We start from the raw sequence: 23,079 nt of genomic DNA, 5'->3' as shown, positions 1-23,079 counted from the left end.
AAGTATAAAAAACCTATTGAGAAATCTCAGTGGCATACATGCTGGGGAATATTCATATTTCAATGATAAGTGGCCTGACATTTATAGATAGGCAATTTCTTGCATGCATGTGGATATGCTATCTATCTGCCTTCACTATAATTTTGTATGTTGCATCTGTGAACAATTGAAGCCCTCCTTTATTTCCGAGATGGGTGACCTGACATTTTAAGCTATTAGCAATTCATAATGGCATTGAAGACTTAAGAATATTTAATTGAAATGTCAATAGTTCATAATACAAAAGAGTATATGTATGTTAAAAATACACAGGTACATATGTATATGTAGTTTGTGGATTTAATAAACCACCGGCATTTCTAGATGCCTAACCTACATGTCATAGCCTAGGTGTCTCAGCATGGTGAAAAAGGATATATGCTACATTGGAATCAGTCTGAGTATGACTCCAAATCAGGTCTAACATTTCCAAGCAGGAACTTACATGAATTCTGTAAGTGCCCTGGCTTGAGGATGCCTCATCTATAAATGGGCATGATAAAACTTACCTTATAATAAAATTAAATAAGTTGGAATATATATATATATATATATATATATGTATATATATATCACTAGAGACTTAAGTAGTTCATCATATAAATAGTCAAAGTGCTTACATTGAGAGTTCTGATGGTTTGAATTTGCTTGGTCCATAGAAAGTAGCACTATTAGGAGGTGTAGCATTGTTGGAATAGGTATGGTCTTGTTGGAGGAAGTGTTTTCACTATGCAGGTAGGCTTTGAGACTCCTCCTGGTCTCCTTTGAATCAAGACGTAGAACTCTCAGTTCCTTCTCCAGCACCATGTCTGCCTGTATGCTGCCATGTGTCCTGCCATGATGATAATGGACTGAACCTCTGAAACTGTAAGCCAGCCCCAGTAAAGTGGTTTCCCTTATAAAAGTTGCCTTGATCATGATGTCTTTTCACAGCAATGGAAACCCAGAGTAAGACAAAAGTTTTCAGCCCTAAGCAGGATGTCTACATCACACACTCCAAGGATGTTCCTCCTCGAGGAACATCACGGAAAGGAGAGTAGAAAGTATGTAAAAGCTGATGGATCCAGAAAAAATACCATAAAACACCTTCTCCTGGACAGTGCATGTCGCAGCATCCATGAACTCACAGCAACACTCTTTCTGCACAGGACTGGACTAGCGACTGTCCGTTATTGATGGAAGAGGGGGTCATAAGCTCTGACACCTGTCTTAGGAGCTAGAGACAGCCAATGCTTGTGGTGGGAGGGAGAGTCTATAATCCTCAGTGGGGTGGTTGCTAGTAACTTGCCCTCACTCAAGTAACTGATTCTCTGAATTAAATGTTAGTGGTAAAAGAAAGAGAGAGAGAGAGAGAGAGAGAGAGAGAGAGAGAGAGAAGAAAGAAGGAAGGGAGGGAGGGAGGGAATGAAGGAAGGAAAAAGGAAGAAAAAAGGAATGAAGGAAGAAAAGGAAGGAAGAAAAAGGAAGGAAGGAAGGAAGGAAAGAAGGAAAGAAGGAAAGAAGGAAAGAAGGAAAGAAGGAAAGAAGGAAGGACAAGGACTTGTTGGGGAAAAGGAGTTTGGTGGCAAGAGGAAAGGGGATAAAATATCCATGGTGTAGACATTTTATATTTGTGATAAAACCTGGTAATTGTGGAGATTATAGATTAGATGGGTGTCATCCAGTAATAGTAATTTATTATTATTCCTATTGGAATGGGTAATGATTTATTTACTATTAGTGTCCGCAAGATTTATTAAGTTTACAAATGTGAATAATGAAATAAAGGGGGAAAGAAGAGCCGTGAGTTGTACTTCACACACACCAGAGATTCAGTCAAAGCTCGAGGAGAGGTGGGGCCAGCAAGATGACTAAGGCACTTGTTGCCAAGAATGATGATCCACAGGACTCATATAGTGAAGGAAAGAACCAACTTCTACAAGGTGTCCTCTGTCGTAAGAGCACACAGTGTGGCACCTCCATGTATCCACAAACCCACGATAAATAAGCACGTCCATTAAAATTTTAAAGAAATGGGAGGTCTGCCAAAACAAATGCCTGTCACTGAAGCCATGTTTCACTTAATGTTTTTCTGCTGTCAAGACTGCTCTGTCATCTCAAACTGTTTGTGACATTATCAAGTATGAAAAGGTAAGCATGGGAGAAAGCTGGGTTTAAGTGATAGAAACTATCTTTATCACTGGGGAACAAAGTCATAATGAATCTCACCATTGAGCAAGTTGTGCATTTTATCCAATATGATTCTGTATTGTTCATGAAATGTTTGAAGTGTTTAAATGGTTTAGCAGAGTGGAGCTAATAGCATTAGGCTAGTCAGCACCATCTTCTAAATTTTAGAACTGGAACTGAATTACAAAAGTGCCCCAGGAAAATGAAAACTATTGTAAGTATTATGACAATTGCTACAAAGAGTAATTTCTCTAAAAGTTAAAAATAGAACTTACTTACATATGATGCAGCTATGCTACTCCAGGGTATATATCCGTAGGGCTTCATATCTTGTAACTTGCATATATCATGTTCAAACTAACAAAAATTTGGAACCAGAGTAGATGCTCATCAACAGATGAATGCATGACAAAAATGATACACTTATACAATGTTAATTCATTCAACCATACACAGAAATAAAATTATGAAATTTATAGGAACACAAATAAATCTGGAAAGTTAGTATTAAGCAAAGTAATCCAGACTCAGAGACAAATTGTTCATTTTCTCTCTGATGAAGAATCTAGCTTGCAAGGCATACATGAACATATATAATTGTCTATACATGTGGTAAAGTCTAAGATTAAAAAAAAGGAGACCCAGAAGAAATAGATCTATAGACAGACAGATAGGCAGATAGACAGACAGACAGGCAGACAGACAGACAGGCAGATAGACAGACAGACAGGTAGATAAAAGTGAGGAAGGGCAGGGAGGGCAATGGATGCTAGAGACATGAAAGCAGACAGGAGACAAGTGATATCTAATATTTTATATGCTAATTAAAAATAAAAATAAATTTTTAAAATGTGATCCCATTATAGTCATATGACCCAAGAAAAAATGGAGTAAGCTGTTAGAAAGTGAAGTAAATGACAGACAGAAAGGAGAGAGAGGAGAAAGAAAGGAAGAGAAAAGAGGAGAGGAAAGGAGAGGGGAGGGGAGGGGAGGGGAGGGGAGGGGAGAGGAGAGGAGGGGAAAAGAGAGGAGAGGAGGAGTATGAGAAAGGAGGTAAAGAGAACAGCTTCACAGGCAATTAGCTCTGTGCTTCAGACTCACCCCTCCACCCCCATTTGCTGCAGCTCTTAAGAAAATCTCACAAGTTCCCTTACTCCAAACAAACAAGCAAGCAAACCTTTCATAGTCTTACTTGAACCAGCCTAAGGCTTTGTGTTACAATAACACGTTTAGTTGCTTGAAGCCCATTCTTCTGTACCTTCCTCTAAGTAACGCATTCCACAGAACCACTTCCAGATGCTTCAGGACAACTGCTATCTGAACTGCTACTCACCATGATGTTTTACTCAAGAAACATCTTCTTCCTCCTCGATTTCTATGTTAAGGCTAAGCCAGTGTACTCAAGATAGAAGCACCCACATTCATTATGTGTCTTGTTCCTTTAATGTTTTTTTTCCTGTTTCCCTTTTTTTTTTAATTTTTTTCTCCATCTTTATTAACTTGGGTATTTCTTATTTATATTTCAATCATTATTCCCTTTCCCGGTTTCCAGGCCAACATCCCCCTAACGCCTCCCACTCCCCTTCTATATGAGCTTCCTCTCCCCATCCTCCCTCTATTTCCGCCCTACCCCCAACAGTCACGTTCACTGGGGGTTCAGTCTTACCAGGACCAAGGGCTTCCCCTTCCACTGGTGCTCTTACTAGGATATTCATTGCTATGAGGTCAGAGTCCAGGGTCAGTCCATGTATAGTCTTTAGGTAGTGGCTTAGTCCCTGGAAGCTCTGGTGTGTTGACATTGTTGTTCATATGGGGTCTTGAGCCCCTTCAAGCTCTTCCAGTCCTTTCTCTGAATCCTTCAATGGGGATCCTTTTCTCAGTTCAGTGGTTTGCTGCTGGCATTCGCCTCTGTGTTTGCTGTATTCTGGGTGTGTCTCTCAGGAGCGATCTACATCCGGTTCCTGTCAGCCTGCACTTCTTTGCTTCATCCATCTTATCTAGTGTGGTGGCTGTATATGTATGGGCCACATGTGGGGCAGGCTCTGAATGGGCGTTCCTTCAGCCTCTGTTCTAAACTTTGCCTCCCTATTCCCTCCCAAGGGTATTCTTGCTCCCCTTTTAAAGAAGGAGTGAAGCATTCACATTTTGGTCATCCTTCTTGAGTTTCATGTGTTCTGTGCATCTAGGGTAATTCAAGCATTTGGGCTAATATCCACTTATCAATGAGTACATACCATGTGTGTTTTTCTGTGATTGGGTTACCTCACTCAGGATGATATTTTCCAGTTCCATCCATTTGCCTATGAATTTCATAAAGTCATTGTTTTTGATAGCTGAGTAGTACTCCATTGTGTAAATGTACCACATTTTCTGTATCCATTCCTCTGTTGAAAGGCATCTGGGTTCTTTCCAGCTTCTGGCTATTATAAATAAGGCTAATATGAACATAGTGGAACATGTGTCTTTGTTATATGTTAGGGCATCTTTTGTCCTTTAATTTTTTAATGTGATAAATAGTAATTCATGAAGCTTATCAAAATAAAAAGTGATGAATAATATGTCATATTTTTAAATAAAGACGAGAGCAAGAACACTGTTGTGGAAATTCTTCTCTCCCTTCTTAGTCTGTGTTATTTCTCAATTTTACCTCTATTTATAATCTTTAAATTTTTTCAATATTCTCCTGGCTATAAAAATATACTGATAGCTGTTCTCTCTGCATGCCTATCTCTGCCTCTGTCTCTCTCCCACTCTGTCTGTCTGTCTCTGTCCTTGTGTCTGTCTTTCTCTGTCTCTGATTCTCTTTCCCTGTCTCTCTGTCTCTGTCTCTCTCCGTGTTTGTGTGTGCGCTTGTTTGTGCATGTGTGTACATGTGTGTACATGTGTATGTGAATGTGGACTTGCACTTGCTGCAAGGCCAATGTAGAAATCAGAAGACAACAACCTCAGGTATTAGTCTTTGACTTTCCCCTTGTTTGACAATGGGTATTTTTGGTTTTTTTTCTTCCTTTTTTAAAAACTTATCCACTTTACATTTTGCTCACTGCCCAACTCCCAGTCACCCCCTCCCACAATCAGTCCCCATCCCCTTCCCCTCAGAGTGAACCCCCCCCCCTGGGTAACCCCAACCCTGGCACATAAAGTCTCGGCCAGGCTAGGTGCTTCCTCTCCCTGAGGCCAGACAAGGCATCCCAGCTAGAACATACCCCATGTGCAAGGAACAGCTTCTGGGATAGCACCCAACTCCAGTTGTTCCAGACCCAAAGAAAACCAAGCTGCACATCTACTACATATGTGGACAGGCCTAGATTCAGCTTGTATATGTTCTTTGATTGGTGGTTCAGTCTCTGAGAGCCCGAAGGGTACAGGTTAGTTTACTCTGTTGGTCTTCTGGTGGAGTTCCTATCCCTTTTGGGGCCTGCAATTCTTCCTCCTATTCTTCCGCAAGAGAAGCTCCACTGGGAATGTGGAATTTGAACAGACCACCTCCTGTATTCAGGCAGGGACCCCAGTGGAGAAATAGGAACACCAACCCATCCACAAAACTTTTGACCCAATATTGATCCTGTCTACAAGAAAAGGTGGGACATGGGATGAAGCAGAGACTGAGGGAACAGCCAATCAATAATCAGTCCAACTTGAGACCCATCTCATGGGCAAGCACCAATCTCAGAAAATATTAATGATACTCTCTTATACTTGCAGACAGGAATCCAGCGTGGCTGTTCTCTGACAGGCTCCACCCAGCAGCTATTTTTGTGGCTTAACACTGCATATGCCTGACTACCTAACCTGATTCTTCTGTCTCTGCTTCCCATCTCAGCATGCATGTTCTGAGTTACTAGACCTTGCTACCAGTTACATACATACATACAGACACACACACACACACACACACACACACAGTTTTTATTTTTTGAAAGTATTCTTCCAACCTTTCTTGTGTGTCCTTCCATGCTCTCTCTCAAATTTTCTCTCTCTCAAATTCTCTCTCTCTCTCTCTCTCTCTCTCTCTCTCTCTCTCTCTCTCTCTCATATAATGTGTGTGTGTGGCATATGTTGAATAAACTGTTACATTTCCACATGAAGAAAGAACTAGAAACAGTGTTGTAGAAATTTCTTCTTTCCTTTCTGATTTCTGATTGTCTCTGTTTCACTGTTCATTTTGCTTATTACCATTAAAAAATATCAACAAGCCTATAGTGGTGGCACACGCATTTAATCCCATCACTCAGGAGGCAGAGACAGAAGCAGACTCTGTGAGGCTGAGGCGAACCTGGTCTACAGAGAAAGCTCCAGGATAGCCAGAGCTACATAGAGAAACCTTGTTTTGATTGAAAAGCAAACTAACAAAAACAAAAAAGCAGTACAACAACAAAAACAATGTTCTCCTGGATATTAAAATACATACAAACACTCCCAAACCTGCTCTGTTCTTATAAAGATACATGTATGCAAATAATTTCAGGGATGACCACTTGGTATTGGATAACCAACAATGGGGTTTCTTCCCTGAGGAAGACTGTGTCTCCCATATTTAGCATTTCTTTAGTTGTATGTAGTTGTCTAGACTGAGCAGTCTCTTTCAATGTTAGCAGGTTGTTGATTTCATTTTTATCCAAGTCATATATATTTAGGCATCCATGTTGATGAGACTCCATGGGCATAGTTTGTTACATTTCTAGAAAACAGAATCTCACAGCCAGCTCCCTCATCTTCAGGCTCTTCCAATCTTTCAGCTCCCTCTTCTGCAATGATCTCTGAGCCTTTGATGCAGGCTGTTGGCATAAGGGTAGGGACTGGGCTTCATGACCCTACATTTTGACTGGTTGTGGTTTTGGTTTTCCGTAATATTCTGCATCTGTTGCAAGGAGTCATTTTCTTGATAAAGGGTGAGAGCTCCACTTTGCTGCAGGGATAAGGATGAATATTTAGAATGCTCTTAGTAATTATACTGATGTAGTAAAGCGGTGGTTACAGGGTCATCTCCAAGATCCATGACTTCACTAGCCCCAGGGGAAGTTGGCTTGGCTTCTAGGACCAGACATGATTTCCCTCTTGTTGAGCAGACCTTACATCCTATTAGAAAGCAGTTGATTACCACAAAGCTGTGTGTGTGCCTATATTGCACTCTCCAGGTTACTGTGCTGTGCTGGTTATCGTTGTGTCATAGACAATGAAGCTGGGTAGGACTACAGCTCACTTCTGTACTTTGTAAACTCACATGGTGCTTCTGGTCTTTTGTGAGGAAGGCTCTCGAGTCAGATCCTTCTTGGATCCTCTGAGTACTGTGTCTGAAATACTCTATATACAACCTTTGATGGACAGGTCGCTGCCTACGTAGATAGTGGCCCTCCCTCCTGCTTCCCTCTGAAATACTGCAGCTTGCCCAAGAATTTTACTCACCTTCCTTTTATTAATCTTACTATTTTATTTTTTGGTGGGAGGTGGTTGTTGGTTGGTTGGTTAGCTGGTTGGTTTGAGGCAGGGGCCACCTATGTAGCTCTGGCTGTTCTAGAACTCATTTTGTAGACCAAGTTGGCTAGTTTATAAAACCTCACAGAGATCCCCCACCCACCCAAGTGTTGGGATTCTAGCTGCATACCGTCATCCAGCTCCTTTCATTTCTGAAATGTATCATGGTCATTCGTGTATTCATCCCTTCATTTCTGATTTCTTTAAGTTCTCTGCCTTTCGCCTGGGTTGCTCTTTACCACTTGCCATCTATATACTAAGAATGTTTAATCTATTATTGTTATTGTTATTATTATTATCTTTAATCTTTTTTTACAATCCAGTTGTTACCCCCCCACGCCCTCCAAGAGTTCCCCATCCCATTTCTCCTCCTGCATCTTCTAGAGGATGTCCCACCCCACCCGCCCAGGTCTCCCTACTCCCTGAGCCTCAAGACTCTCAAGGTGTGTCTTCTCTCACTGAGGTCACGTTTATTCTTTAAATTCAGCTCAGCTTCCCACAGTTGAGGAATAAAGACATTAAATAGCAGCACTCTAAAATCCCTTTTTCAATCTTTTTCATTTTCTTAGCATTGCACTATTTTTTTCCTGGAATGATCTCAGCCACTTCACCTGTTTTGAACTTTTGAAAAGGAAATATGACTTCTCTTTTTGAATAACATACACATACACACACAGAGAGAGAGAGAGAGAGAGAGAGAGAGAGAGAGAGAGAGCGCCAACTGCAACTTCCATGACAAATAAAACCAAATATCTCCTGTTGAATATGCATAGAAATGAAATGATTTCAGTTGCTTCTTATCCAAGGTCATCTCGCTTTAGAAAATAATATTATCATCTAGGAAACAAAGAAATTCTCATTGGCTCTTCTTATACAGTGCCATCCTAAAATGACTGGAGAGGAAATCTAGCTATTACATTGGCATTGCCAAGGTCATGTTTCCCAGTGCCTTGGTCACAGCAGCAGCTGCCATCACTGGTGTTGGCATCTCCACCATGATCCCTGCCAGTTCTATGCCCGCTGGTGCTGTAGGCACCATGAGCACTATGTTGCCAATGCCTCCTGCTCTTCTCTCCTCACAGCCATTACAGAGCACTAGCTCTTCTGAGTGGCACATGCCTGCTTCTGATTCAGCCCTGACATCCAACAACTTTAATCAGGTTAGATAATGAGATTTGGATTATGTCACGTTTCAGAGGCACACAGCATGCTCAGAATCTCGTCTTCCTTCTGTATTTAGTATTTGCCAGCAACCCTTTAACCAAACTCACCCTTCTTGACCTTTGATTTCCCCCTAGGATGAATTTTTATTTTTCAAGAGGTTTTCTGATCCTCCATGTAAACATTTATTCTTGCCTGCTCCCCACCAGTCCCTCAAGTTATGCCTGAACACGTGTGAATCTGATGGGAAGCAAAGCTTAGGTTCCTGTAGTGACAACCACGATCATGTAAGTACTTGACAGTCAGCGAACGGTTGGTGTGGACATAAATGAATGAATGTCTTTTCCTCTTAAGCTGGGTTTCATTTTTCCAAAATATTGACTTCGTTCCCAACAGATCACATATTCTTTTCTACTGGGTTGCAAAGAGTCCTTCTTGAGAGCTTGTGGGCATATAAATTATAATTGTTACATCAACTGCACTCCATTAAAAATCTTTGTAAATATTATTACGCTGTTTATTTCTAGGAATACTGGTTCATTTATCATGTTATAGGTAGTTTGTTTTTAAAAAAAAAAAGAGGGGGGAGATATAAAAGACAAACTACCCAGTCCCTTCTAGGGCAAGCGCTTTGCATAAATTAGTACATTATCTGAAATACTTTGTTAAGGGCCTCAATACACATTTGTGAAGGGAAGATTACTGGCTCTACTGAATTTACACAAAAGACCCCTCTGTAATGGTCTGAACATTCCATGACTCCAACCTTGACCTTCAGTGTGATGGAGCTGAGAGGTGACACCTTGAGAAAGGAAAGAAGGCTATCAGTGATGTCATAGAAGAGACAGGAAAGAGACTGGCAGGGTTTTGCCCATCATCCTCTCTACCACATGAGGATGTAGCATTCAAGGTACCATCTTGGAAAAAGAGGCCAGGCCTTCTTTAGACACCAAGCCTAGCCACCATGGCCTTGGTTTTGAACTTCTGTAACTACAGCACTAGGAAATAAAGCATTATCTATAAATGGAACAGACTAAGATGTTCATCATGTGGTCACCATTTTAATGGGAGAGTGGGATGCGGTGTTTGTTATTATTTGTCCCTGTTTGTTGAAGATAGGGCCTTACTATATTGCTTGGGCTGACCTTGAATACATGATCCTTTGGTCCAGCCTCCTGAGTACTGAACCATACATCGTTTTCCATGTCATTTTAAACACCTAAACTTCTGAGAAAAACCACGTGAGTAGTCTGATGTCAACACTGTGCACACAGCATTCTACCCGAGAACGCTTAAACCAGGTAAACACTAATTAATTCGAGAAGACAAGGTCATTTAGTCTGCAGCCCTTCAAACAGTATGCAATGGTGCTCTTTCTGTTTGCTTGCCTTTTCATAACGACATGCTGTTTGCACCGCGTTATCGGCATCTTTCAGGGAAGCCGACAAATTATGTTCACTGAGAATGAACAGATGTAGTGCTGGTTAATTAATGAAACTCTTTGAAGTGTGAGGCCATATCTACAGCAGGATCGACAGGCTTTCAGAGGCACAGGTCCCAGTATTCTGGGTTTACTATCAGCCCAGATTATCTAACCTATGCAGAATTAAAAATGAACTGATAGTAACAGCAAAAATTGCATGTCAGGTAAACTGATACAAATCTAATTCTTCGTGAAAGAGCTTACTTTATTTAAATTGGCATGGGAAGAAATGGAAGGCCCAGCTAAGAGTCAAGAAGAGTGCTGTCTTGTGAAATGTTGCTTTCAAATCTCTTCCTGGCCACTGTCAGGCTCATTCTTTTCTCCTGTGTCAGGGCGTGTTTTATGTGGCTGCTAAAACTTTTATAACTTTAATAACTTTCTAGAGATAGTACTGGACAAACGTCAAAATCAATCTTAGCGGAAGGGAGTGATGCAGACCAGATGAGACCAGCATGATTGTTTATAATTAAGAACATTATGGGGATTAGACTAAATCTAATATGTGATTCATTAGTAAACAACTTCTAGAATTTAGAAATTTTTTTAGAAGTTACAACACCAGTTTTCATGTCTGAGGAAAAAAAAAAGAATTTTACGCTGCCTTTTCTGATCCATGGACTTTGTTGTTGCATAGAATCCTATTTCATTGGTCATTATTTTGTCTTAACTACAGCTTTTGTCATGTAAGGAGCTTAACAAGCTTCACGTCTTTTCTAGCTAGTATTGAGGAGGTTAATAAACTAAGGCAAGACGAAGCCTCATAACTCAGAAAGTCTATGAATTACACAACAAGAAGAGGAACCAGTGGAGCTGGCTATTTCCTTCTTTGTTGGATCAGTGTAGGTTCTAATGAGCTAAGTCTCCTGGGGAGCATGTTAATGTTTTTTCTGCCTCCTCTGATGACCATGTTTATGCTGAGCTCTGATACAGTATACACAGCTTGTGTAGCAATTAGCATTCAAATGGACTAGTGATTTCTCTTTCACCAAGTTGCCTATTTCAAGCCTTGGAAATGAAATCCAATGAGTCAGAGCTTGTAATAATCAGGACACATTAACAATTCAAATCTTAAACTGCTAAGATAAAGAGTGCACAAGGGAAGCGGCATCCATGTCGCAGACTGTTCCAAGTCTAAAAGAGAATAAAATAAGGAAGGGAGCAAACTCTGATGGTTCACGGTCTATCAGCAAATGCAAGAAGCACAAGAAATAATGCACGCTGCATACGAAGTCAAACAATATTGAATGGTGGAATGTGTTGCTTTTAAGATATATTAATGCCTTTAACCACTGTTTTCAACATAGGTATTTAAAAAATATCCAAGCAAGACAAAACAAAATAAACATAGCCTACTTGGTTGGTTGACACTTAAGAGCATTTTAGAGTTTTTCAAGAATCACCTAGAAAGTGAGGGAAGAGCTCACTGCTATTCCAAACGAAGCTTGCTAATCATAATCACTTTGGAGTCTCCTCAAAGCCTCCTGGAATATCTGAAAACACTACACTGGCTAACTCAATTCTATACCATCTCCTTAAAGAAGTCTATATCCACTAACAACAAGCATATGAGTTCTGTTTGAAATAACCCAATGTAAGTGAACAGATCAGAGCTTCAGGCTTCACATCTTGAGTGAACTGAGATGAAATAGCTCTTTCACATATTATGGACTTAATTGTAGTTTTCCTTCATTCGTTTAAGTCTATGGCTGTACTAAGAAAGTAGCAAAAGGTTCAGCTCCAGAATTTACAAAGCACTGCAGAAATTAAATACCAAGGAAATAAAGTTGCCAGTTGACACATAGGTTGATAAATTGAACAGACAGTTTAAGAATAAAAAGAAATAAAAATGGCTAATACCTGTTTTTTAAAAATAGTCAACATGCCTAGCCATCAGAGAAATTGAAATTATAACTACTCTTGGGATCCCACCCCATTGATTGGCTAGTACTAAGAAATCTGCAACAAATGTTGGAGAGAATGTAGAGAAAGAGGAACCCTTTTCACTGGACAGAGTGCAAATTAATACAACCATTATGGAAATCAATTTGGAGGCTCCTTAAAATAAAATAGAAAAGTAGAACCACCTTATGACCCAACCCTTTCACTCCTGCATGTGCATCCTGGCCACTCCCCAGTCTATGATAGAAATATTTTCACCTGCATGCTTATTGTTACTCTATCGGAAAAAAAATTAAATAAAATAAATGGATAATGAAAACATGGTACACGCATAAAATGGAATGTTATTGAGCTCTAGAGAAAAGTGAAATCCCAAAATTTACAGGAAAATGGATGGACTTAAAATGTATAACACAAAGTGAGGTCACCCAAGCTCAGAAAGGAAAAGAAAAATACTCAACTTCCCTCATCTGTGGATCCTATAATACATACATGAATGTAAATATATGTAAGTGTAGGTATATTATAGCATTTAGAAAAGAAAAACAAACGGTAATTTAAAAGTAAGACAAAATACATTCTAGCAGCAAGTCATTTGAATGCCATTTCAAGCTACAACAAATTTCCAGTGCTGAACGGGTCCCCACATGGGCAGTGTCCACCTGCTGTTCCATAAGCAGCTGTTACTTTACTGTGAAACATGAATTTTAAAGTTTGTTTCTTAAATGAATATTCCTATAGGCTGTTGTGTTGAAATAAGACATTTTGGCTCCTGTTAGAAGTACTTTTAAGGGGCTGGGGATTTAGCTCAGTGGTAGAGCACTTACCTAGGAAGCGCAAGGCCCTGGGTTCCGTCCCCAGCTCCGAAAAAAAGAACCAAAAAAAAAAAAGTACTTTTAAAATAATCATAATTGTGAAAATTCTGATGACTCCTGGGACTAGGATTTATTGTCCCTGAATCTCAAAGTGTGACATACCAAGAATTTGGAAACAGTAAGAAACTTGTTTCCCCCACAATGTTACTATAATTCTAAAATGTATCACTGTCCATGAATAAATTCACTTTATTTAAAACAACCACAACAAAGACTTTGAACAAAGGCATGTATCATTTTGCTGTTCTCCCGGGACACTTAGCAAACAATAAACGAAAGGTAAATTTAACCAATTAGGTTTGCAAAAGGTCAAAACCGTCATTATTATTGTTCACATCTTCAATGACTGGGAAAGCAAAGAAATTAAACTACTGTAAACTACAATATTTTACTTAAAGAAGTACTTTTGGTACGTTTATGTCCTACACAAATGGCGCGAATATATTTTTAGCACAATTAACCAAATACCCTGGAGCACACTTTCATTTTCATGGTTGTAGGGTGGCTAATGTGAAATGTAATTTGTGCCACGCTTCTCCAGACTCCTAAAGTGTGAAACATACTGTATCCTGGGTCCACCTAACTCGCCAGAGCACTAAATTAGTATAATGTTTAAGCTAATAAGGGTAGAATTATCTAGTTCAAAATATGCTAAAGATTCGTTATCGGGGTTGAAATTCTGCTAAAATTGCCAAGTGGGAGCATCTCAGGTGGACCCATAGTGCCTGCAAGCAAAGTGTTCTGGAAAGGAATTGGGGTGGGGTTGGGGGAAACATTGTCAGTAGAGGGCTTGCCTGAGCCTCCATCTTCAGTACCACAAAAGCCTGGCACCCCCCTGCACCCGGAGTCTAGCACTCAAGAGATCAGATCCGGAAGAAGAGAAGTTAAGTTCATCCCGAGGAGTGGGGAGTTTGAAGCAAGGCTGGCCTACACGAGACCATATCTAAAAATAAATAAATATATAAATAACTGAAGAAAACCCAAACCACCCCCCCCCAAAAAAAAAAACAAACAAAAAAACAGAAAATGAGTTCTGTGGGGGTTGAGAGGGGCTCAATGGGTAAGAATGCTTGTTCTGCTAGCCTAGGGTCTAGGTTCAAATCCCCAGGACCCACATTAAACCCAGGCATGGCTTACTCCTTGCAACTCCAGCTGTGCGCATTGAAACAGAATTTGCTGGCCAGTGAGCCTACTTGAAACGGGGACTTCCTGGCTTAGCGAGAGGCCATCTTTGAAGGCATTACGGAAGAGAGGGATAGAAGAAGACACATCCTGCCTTGGTCTCTGCACGTGTGCACAGGCACGCAACCCACAGACACACATGCAAATACTACACATATACATGTCCCACAGATACACACAACAGAACAAATGCATGCACACACTCACCACAAGCCAATAACTGTAAGCTGGCGGGCTGCACACCATATCCTTTTAATCTATAGCCTATGGGTACAGAGAAGCCACCTGGATACTGCCCAGAACACAAGGAATGTTCCGGCGGCCCAAACCGCATCTTCTCTTTGTGCCTAACCATGTAAAAATGTCCAGAATCAGAGTGGCTAAAATCAGAATCTCTGTACAGGAACTGTCACAGCAAAGACCTCAATGTAGGGTACCCTAAAATCATCAGGCAAGCCAACCTAGTCTGACTCACCTAAAACTGTTTTTCCAGATACACACAAACAACTTTTTCAAGTACAGCAGGAGGTGAGGAAGGTGGGCGTGGCATACAATTTGTATTCCAAACATGTCAGGCTATTACACTGAAGGAAAACTCTACGAAACACTTAATGGATTAAACTTGAAAAGGAGTAATGATGTGAAAAAATATATAGGAGAAGGAGCAAATTGCATGCAATAAGGCAGAAAATAAAATTCAGGGAGATTTGGGGGTGTTCAAACAGGCATTGCAGGGGCGTCTCAGTTTGCATTCCTTGTTGGGAACTCAGATCACAGCTGTAGCCGCTCAGGAAAGGGTGAGCAGACTGACCTCAGCAAATTAAAAATACACGGCTGTGTGTGCATCTGTACCATTTAGCATAATGATACCAAAGCCAGATTTTAAAAGCACCCCAGCATTTAAAGGAAACACAAAGATATTAAAGGAGAAATTCGTTTAACATAACTCACACTCCGTGATGAGCTCAATGTGGTTTAAAAAAATCCATAAGATTCTTCGGAATCTAAAGTGCTATGCAAATGTATGATATTAGGAAAAATAATACTTTAACTGCCAAGACAGAAAAAAATTAATGCATTGTAAAAGCAATTTTATCTTTTATGTGAATATAGCTACATACTCACAGGACAAACAAATGTATTATTCCTCCAATATGAAGACGGTGGCATGAAATCACTTCCAATGCGATGAATACTTCCTGAGTTATTCATTATCGAAGCCAGTCAACCTGGAGATGCGATGAGTGGGTTTTTACAGGCATGTTTTTATTTTTATTCATTTTACATATGAGAGAAAGACTTTGGAAAGGAGATTTTGTTGTACAAAGCGAGATTTATTTCCTGATTATAAAATGGGAATTAGATTTATTTTTGTTGAAGCTGAAAATATTTTCCTCCTGATCTATAAAAATTAAATCCTAAGCTATCTGAAAATTTACCATTAGAAACTTTTAAGCAAACATGAGTAAACCGAATAATTCACTTAGAGGGTTTCATTACATCAATTGATTAAATGGCATAATTTTCTACATTGATAATTTAGAAACAAAAGTGCTTTTTAAAGATAACTGATGTTTTCTTATCCTCCTGGAGCCCCATGAGCTGTGCAGGCCCCCAGGTGCCAGGGACAGAGGAAAAGGCAGAACTTCATAGAACTCAATTTAAGGTGGACGTGAGACATAAATGCCTGGGCCATGCCAACCCTAGTCACAGACGCTTGTGACTCAGGTCAGAAGACAGGACTAACAGAGCAATTGGGTCAAAAGTGATTTCACCCAAACCAAATACACCCGTTTTATCCCAAGCTAATATCAGATGTAGTCCTAGCACCAAGATCTACTCGTAAAACTCAGCATACTGCTGGAACGGGTTTCTGCATTTATTCTATGCTGGGGAACTACTTGGGGAGAAACAGCCACAGCAACTCAGGGGCAGTCACAGTGGCTCATATTCAAAATGGCTACAATTATGTCAAGCTGAATCCAAACAGCTATGGCAAATTGTCCTTTTATCAGGATTTCTCTGTGCTTTGAAACAGTTGATACCTTATTTACATGTAGCTGCTTCATAATCATGTAACTTACTTGCTTAGTGTATGGTTTAAATGTCCAAGTCATTAACAATATAGAATTACAGTGACCAGTCTCTGCAGGATAGAATAATACGTATGTGTGCGTGTTTTCAGGAGTGCCTTCGCCTCCAACACTAATGATAACTTTTCCATGCATTTCTAGTCTATGCATCCTTCTAAGATCAGTATTGAGTTCAGGAGAGTCCTTCTCGAGGCATTGGTTTTTGCCATTTCTACTGATTCCCTTCATTATTTGAGTTATATTTTTTTTTCATTTAGAAATAGCAGCACAAAAAATCTACAGTCTAGATCTTTAATATACTTTGGGAAGGAATGTTAAAATATACTAGCAAGCCCGAATCCTTTCCTATCCTCTAAGTTTAGCAGCTGCTGACCTGAATGAATGGATACGCCACACTACTTAGTGATCTAATGTCACCCAGGCTTTTCCTGAGTAAGGACAAATAGTGTCCTCTATTACCTGGGCAGTAACACTCAGACCTTATGCAAAGCAATTGAACCTCATCTATACATGTCTTGAAACCATCTTGCTAAAGGAAAGAAAAACCTTTGTCCTTTAAATCCTGTTCCTTTTTAGGATAGAGTGATGGTCAAAAGTATTGATGACAAATTTATTGAAAACAATACAACTGAAATTGATACATTAGTGTATATCCCATGAAATAGATCAAATAAACATGCGTGGCCATCATTTTATGAGTACAAAATGATTTGCCTTGGAGAGAATCTTTTGCTATCTTTTGTGTTGATAAATTACTTAGGTACAAATATCAATTTATATTTACAAATATAAATATTCCTTCTTCATTATTCTTTTTCAAAAGGATTTCAGATCATCAGTTTTCTCTCTGAGAGTCCTCTTGAGAAAGCCAATTTGATTAATTCATCCTGAACTTTGGAAACTTTTCTTCTCAAATTAGCTCAATGACAAGGAATGGGCATATCTTTCTTCCTAGTAACTTTGAGAATCTATGGGGATTGAAACTATTTTAGTTAAAATTTAGACGTATTACAGGTATAAACTTCCTTTTAAATCTGGCTTTGAGTGAAAGAAGGGTCATGTGACCCATTTACGGCATTACTTTATGCCCTCTTTTCTGTTTCAAGACTTCCAAGGAATTAATTAAAAGTTGATAGGATTGCCCCTAAAGCCAATTACCCTTCGACTTGAATGCTCAGAGCACATTATTGAGTTTTCAAATAAATTGAAAATTTTTCTGTCAGTGAGTGCATTATCTTAATTTATAAACATTAGTATAAGAAAATATCTGATTTGTTTGGAAAGATTACTACACACTCTATTACCAGTCTTGTCTTTTTCTTCCTCCTAAAGTGTGCATTACCAGAATGCATTCCCAATCTTTAACAGTGAGCCCTCATGCATAATCTTTCTGATACTGAATAGAGTGTTCTAGCTGAGATGTTTCTGGAATTTAGAGAGATGGCATTTCACCAGATTTATATTGTATTTCAATTTCTCAGTTGATGAAGCCCTATAACCTGTTTGTCTTTTCAATCTCGCAGTACGGAGGAGTGATGGCTTCAGGGACTTTGCCCTCTCACCTTTAAATCCGTTTTCTTGTCACCGTAACATGACTATCCCATTTTAAATAGGCACATTTAATTTTGCCTCCTTCACATATGTGAATACACACATATACAGTATGAGACTTGTAAAAGTTACGGGCAAATGCTGAAATTGCTTGTGTTATGAGATATTTTCCTATACCATCAGAACAGAAAGGGGAAAGAAATAAAATGGTTTAAAACAGTAGCTTGCATTTTGCTAGTCTTCTCCTGACTTTTGCTAAAGTCACAGTTTAATCCTTATTTTTAAACCACAAGGAGCTAACTCAAGTTGATAAGTACAGAGTAACTTGCAGGGATCACCCAGAAAAGGATGTTTCTTTGCCAAGATGTGAACCTATGAAATTTGATCCCAAATTCTCTCAGTATTCTCTCATGTCTTGGTTGATTAGCATACATTCTCCACTCACTTCGGAGCTCAGAGAGGTTTTGCATCTAAGTGTGGTCAGTACGTGGACATGCAAAGTCCTCTACTAATGTCTCTTCAAAGCCTCCTTTCCTTCAGTTGTCACTGAAACCTTTTAGGGAAAAAGAATCTGAGTACATTCAAAAGTATTCGTGTCTGCCTGTTCTATGATGTCAGTGAAGAGCAGCCAGAAGTGGCCCCATCTGCTTTTTTAAGCTTTCAAGTATGTTTCCCATGACCTTAAACTAAGCAACCTCGAGAATGTGCCTGTCATCTTTTGTTCTTTAACTACGACTTTGCATGGAGCGTACACGTGATCGCACCTCTTTGTTGATCAGACTGTGTACCTATGGACGTGTTTTCTGTGGCAGTCCATGCAGCCTCTTTGCTGGCAGCCCTCACGCCTCCTTTGTTAAGAGAAGGCATTTCTTTCTGTGCTCACCTTACCATCTCTGCATGACTGATCCTCACCCTCCTTCACCTCTTGACCACGTTGACTTTGCACTCGCAAACTCTTATGCTTTGTGTAACAAAGGAACGCATTTAAAAAGAATGATATGATACCATATCTTTAAATGATTCGTGTCCACTAATCACAATGATGCACAAAACTTATTCCTCTGGGAAAATAACGCAAATATTTTTGAGAAATCAGTGACCAATTGGAGAGGGGAAAAAATGAGAATACATTCAGTTCTTAATGCTTATTATTGTCTTTATTTGAGTTTTAACTTATAAGCAAGACTTAGCCGTGCGACTGGAATAGAGCTCCAAGACCATTAGAAAACAGCTCCTGACTTGTTACTTAAATGTTGGTTTCAATAAAATGAGTGAATATTTTTCTACTTAGTTATACGTTCCACATGCTTTTCTCTAGTCTTTTCCCCCCCTTTTTTGTGATGCTGGAGTTAACAAAACTCAGGGCCTACCAAGTGCTCGCAAAGTCCTTCACAAGAAGGCTACATCTCCTGTCCAAAGATAGACACTTGTCAGTCAAAGTAGCAAGGACATCATGTGATGAAATCTCAACAAGGTCCTATCTTTTTACCAATATTTCCATAATTATACATACATACACACACACCTGTGTATATGTGTATATGTTAACATTTATGTATAGCATGTATATGTTCAAACAGGATTTATGACAGCGGCATTGGGAAAATTTCTTTGTATTTGTACAAGCGTTTCTAATAAGTTGAAAAATAATAAATTTGCCTCAGATTATTAGGAAATTTTTATGATCATCTAAACAATGCAACCATAATTCCAATAATTTCCTAAATATTGAGCAACAGATGATTTATTTACACAAATACATTGTGGTATATTAAGGACTGGGCAAAAATAACACCTTTATTTTTCTACAGCGTTGTCTGTGTGTCAGGGTTTCTGATGTGGGTAGCACTGTTTTCTCTGAGCTACCTGAGGACTGACCAGTGTGCTCTTCCTGCTCTCTAATGAAAACGTCAAAGCTTGAAAGTGTTAAATAAACATGATCCAATCAGTCCCCTACTGCTGTTCATTTTGCTGCTGACAATATTCAAAGGTAGCATTACTCCCTGTTGCTATTTCTTACTTAAGACCCTAATTGTCAGTAAATATTATCAAACAGGTTTTAGGATGGTCGACGTGAAATAGATGCTCTTGGTGATGATCAAACTAACAGCTCAAAAGCAGGATTAAGGCAATAAAATTAATTCCGACTGCTAACCAGCAGAAACTTAAAGCTACTTGGTACCCAAACACCAACGTCATCATCAAATATGACTAAAATCCTTTCTAAGACTCATTCTATAAAGAGTATCCCCAAGCAAATCATCAGGAATATAAGCAAATTGTAAAAAATAGTTTTCACTACAGAAGATGTGGTTCAGTTACACAATGAAATACTATTCAGCTATCAAAAACAAGTATATGATGAATTTTGCAGATCCAGAAGGACATGCATGCTGTGATATTCACTCATTGATAAATAGATATTAGCAAAAAAAAAAGTATAAAATACCCACGATACACCCCACAAACCCTGAGAAGTTAAACAAGAAGGAAGGCCCAAGTAAGGATGCTTAAATCCCACCTAGAAAGGAGAACAAAATAATCAATAATCATGGGAAACAGAGAGAGGGAAGAACCTGGGCGGGATGTGGGAGGGAGGGGATAAGGGGGGCAGGATCAGATATAGGGGGAGACAGGAGTGAGACCCAGAGGGCCAGGGGAATGAATGGAGATATTCAGGTGCCGGGGTGAGGGTGGCGGAATCTCTAAAAATTCCAGAGACCTGGGGTGGGGAGTCTCCCAGGACTCAGTGTGGGATAACCTTAGCAAAAATGCCCAACAGTGGGGATGTGGAACCTGAGGAGACCACCTCTAGCACCGAGACAGGACACCAGTGGAGGGATGGAGACATAACCCACCTCCAAAACTTTCAACCCAAAATTGCTCCTGTCTAAAAGAAACGCAGGGACAAATAAGGAGCAGGAACTGAAGGAATTGCTTACCAGAGACTAACCCAACATGGGATCCATCTGATGGGTGGGTGCCAATCCCTGACACTATTATGGATGCTATGCTGTGCTTGCAGACAGGAGCCTAGCATGCTTGTCCTCTGAGAGGCTCTACCACAGCTGACTGAGACAGATGCAGATATTCAAGCCAAGAATTGGACACAGGTCCTGGGACTCCTACAGAAGAGTTAGGAGGAGTGAAGGAACTGAAGAGTATGGCAACCCCAGAGGATGACCAAGACTGTGAACTAACCTAGATCCCTGAGAGCTCCCAGAGACTAAGGCAGCAACCAAAGAGCATATAGGGATGGGTCCAAGGCCTGCTGCTCCAGACACCCCACTCCTCCTCCCAGCACATATGTAGCAGAGGACTGCCTTGTCTGGCCTCAGTGCCTGATCCTGTAGAGACTTCATGTCCCAAGGTGAGAGGAAACCCAGAGTGGGAAAGGCATCCGCTCAGAGGTGAAGGGGAGAAGGGATGGGGGAAAGAACTGTACAAAGGAGAAAGGAGGGGGAACAATATTTGGGATGTAAATAAATCTAATAATTAATTTTTAAAAATGCTAAAAACTCTGAAAAATAGTTTTCTCAATTATGAAGGAAGGAAAGTAAGAACTTCTTTAGAACATTTTTTTATAATTCAGAAAACTATATTCATAGAGATAATAATATTCACAGAGACACTTTTAAACTTGAGATTAGCATTTTTAACTTTTTTTCTTTATTAACTTGAGTATTTCTTATTAACATTTCGATTGTTATTCCCTTTCCCGGTTTCCAGGCAAACATCCCCCTCCCCTTCTAAGTGGGCTTCCCCTCCCCATCCTCTCCCCATTACCGCCCTCCCCCCAACAATCACGTTCACTGGGGGGTTCAGTCTTGGCAGGACCAAGGGCTTCCCCTTCCACTGGTGCTCTTACTAGGATATTCATTGCTACCTATGAGGTTGGAGCCCAGGGTCAGTCCATGTATAGTCTTTAGGTAGTGGCTTAGTCCCTGGAAGCTCTGGTTGCTTGGCATTGTTGTTCATATGGGGTCTCAAGCCCCTTCAAACTCTTCCAAACTTTTTCACTTAACATACATACCATAAGCTTTCTCCTTATGAATTTTTGAGACACAGTGTCTATATAATCCACCTGTGCACTGTGTGGAGAAATACAATATTAACCTATTTTACCATATGGTGCTTCAGGATTTCAGGTCTTACTTTAATGTCTTTGCTGAGTTTTATGTAACCTTTTGCACAGAGTGAGCAAGAGAAAGAGAGGGGGGAGGGAGAATATAAATGTGCACACATGTATGTGGTATGTGTTTGTTACTCCTCTTCTGATATGCTGGTCTAGTATTATCTATTTCCTGTGTTTTCTTGGATGTGGTTAACCTCCTTAGCGTGGAGTTTTCCTTCTAGTGCCTTCTGTAGGGCAAGAGTTGTAGAAAGTTATTGTATGAATTTCATTTTATTGTGGAATGTCTTATTCTCCCAACTATTGTGATAGAAACTTTTGTCGAGTAATAGTTTGAGCTTGTGTCTCTGCTCTCCTAGAGTTTATAGAACACCTGTCCAGGCCCTTCTGTCTTTTAGAGTCCTAACTCAGAATATAGATATAATTTTAATAGGTCTGCCTTTGTAAGGCACTTGGTCTTTTCCCTTGTAGCTTTTAATATTCCTATATTGTTCTGTGTGTGTAGTGTGTGATTATTGTGTCCCAAGGGTGCTTTCCTTCATGCCTCTGTCTATTTGGTGTTCTGTATACTTCTTGTACCTTCATTGGCACCTTCGTCTTTAGGTTAGGGGGATTTTCTTCTATGATTTTGCTGAAAATATTTTCTGTGCCTTTGACCTGGGTTTCTTCCCCTGTCTCTATTCCTATTATTATAAGATTTGGTCTTTTCATGGTGTCCAAGATTTCCTGGATGTTTTGTGCCTGGAGGCTTTTTAGTTTAACATTTTCTTTGACTGAGATGGCTTTCTTTTATCATGTCTTCAATGCCTAACATACTCTCTTCCATTGCTTATATTATGTCCTTGAGTTTTGCCTCTGAGGCCCCTGTTCAAGTTCTTAAGGTTTTCATTTCCAAATTGCCCTCAAATTAGGTTTTCTTTATTGATTGTATTTCTACATTCAGGTCTTGAATGGCTCCAGTTATTTCCTTCCACTCTTTGTTTTCATAGATTTTTTTTTAAAAAAGGATTTATTCATTTT

Source organism: Rattus norvegicus, chromosome 11 (assembly GCF_021556685.1).
Source record: "Rattus norvegicus strain SHRSP/BbbUtx chromosome 11, alternate assembly SHRSP_T2T, whole genome shotgun sequence".
NCBI classification, from domain to species: domain Eukaryota; kingdom Metazoa; phylum Chordata; class Mammalia; order Rodentia; family Muridae; genus Rattus; species Rattus norvegicus.
Note: the sequence above shows the minus strand (reverse complement) of the source record.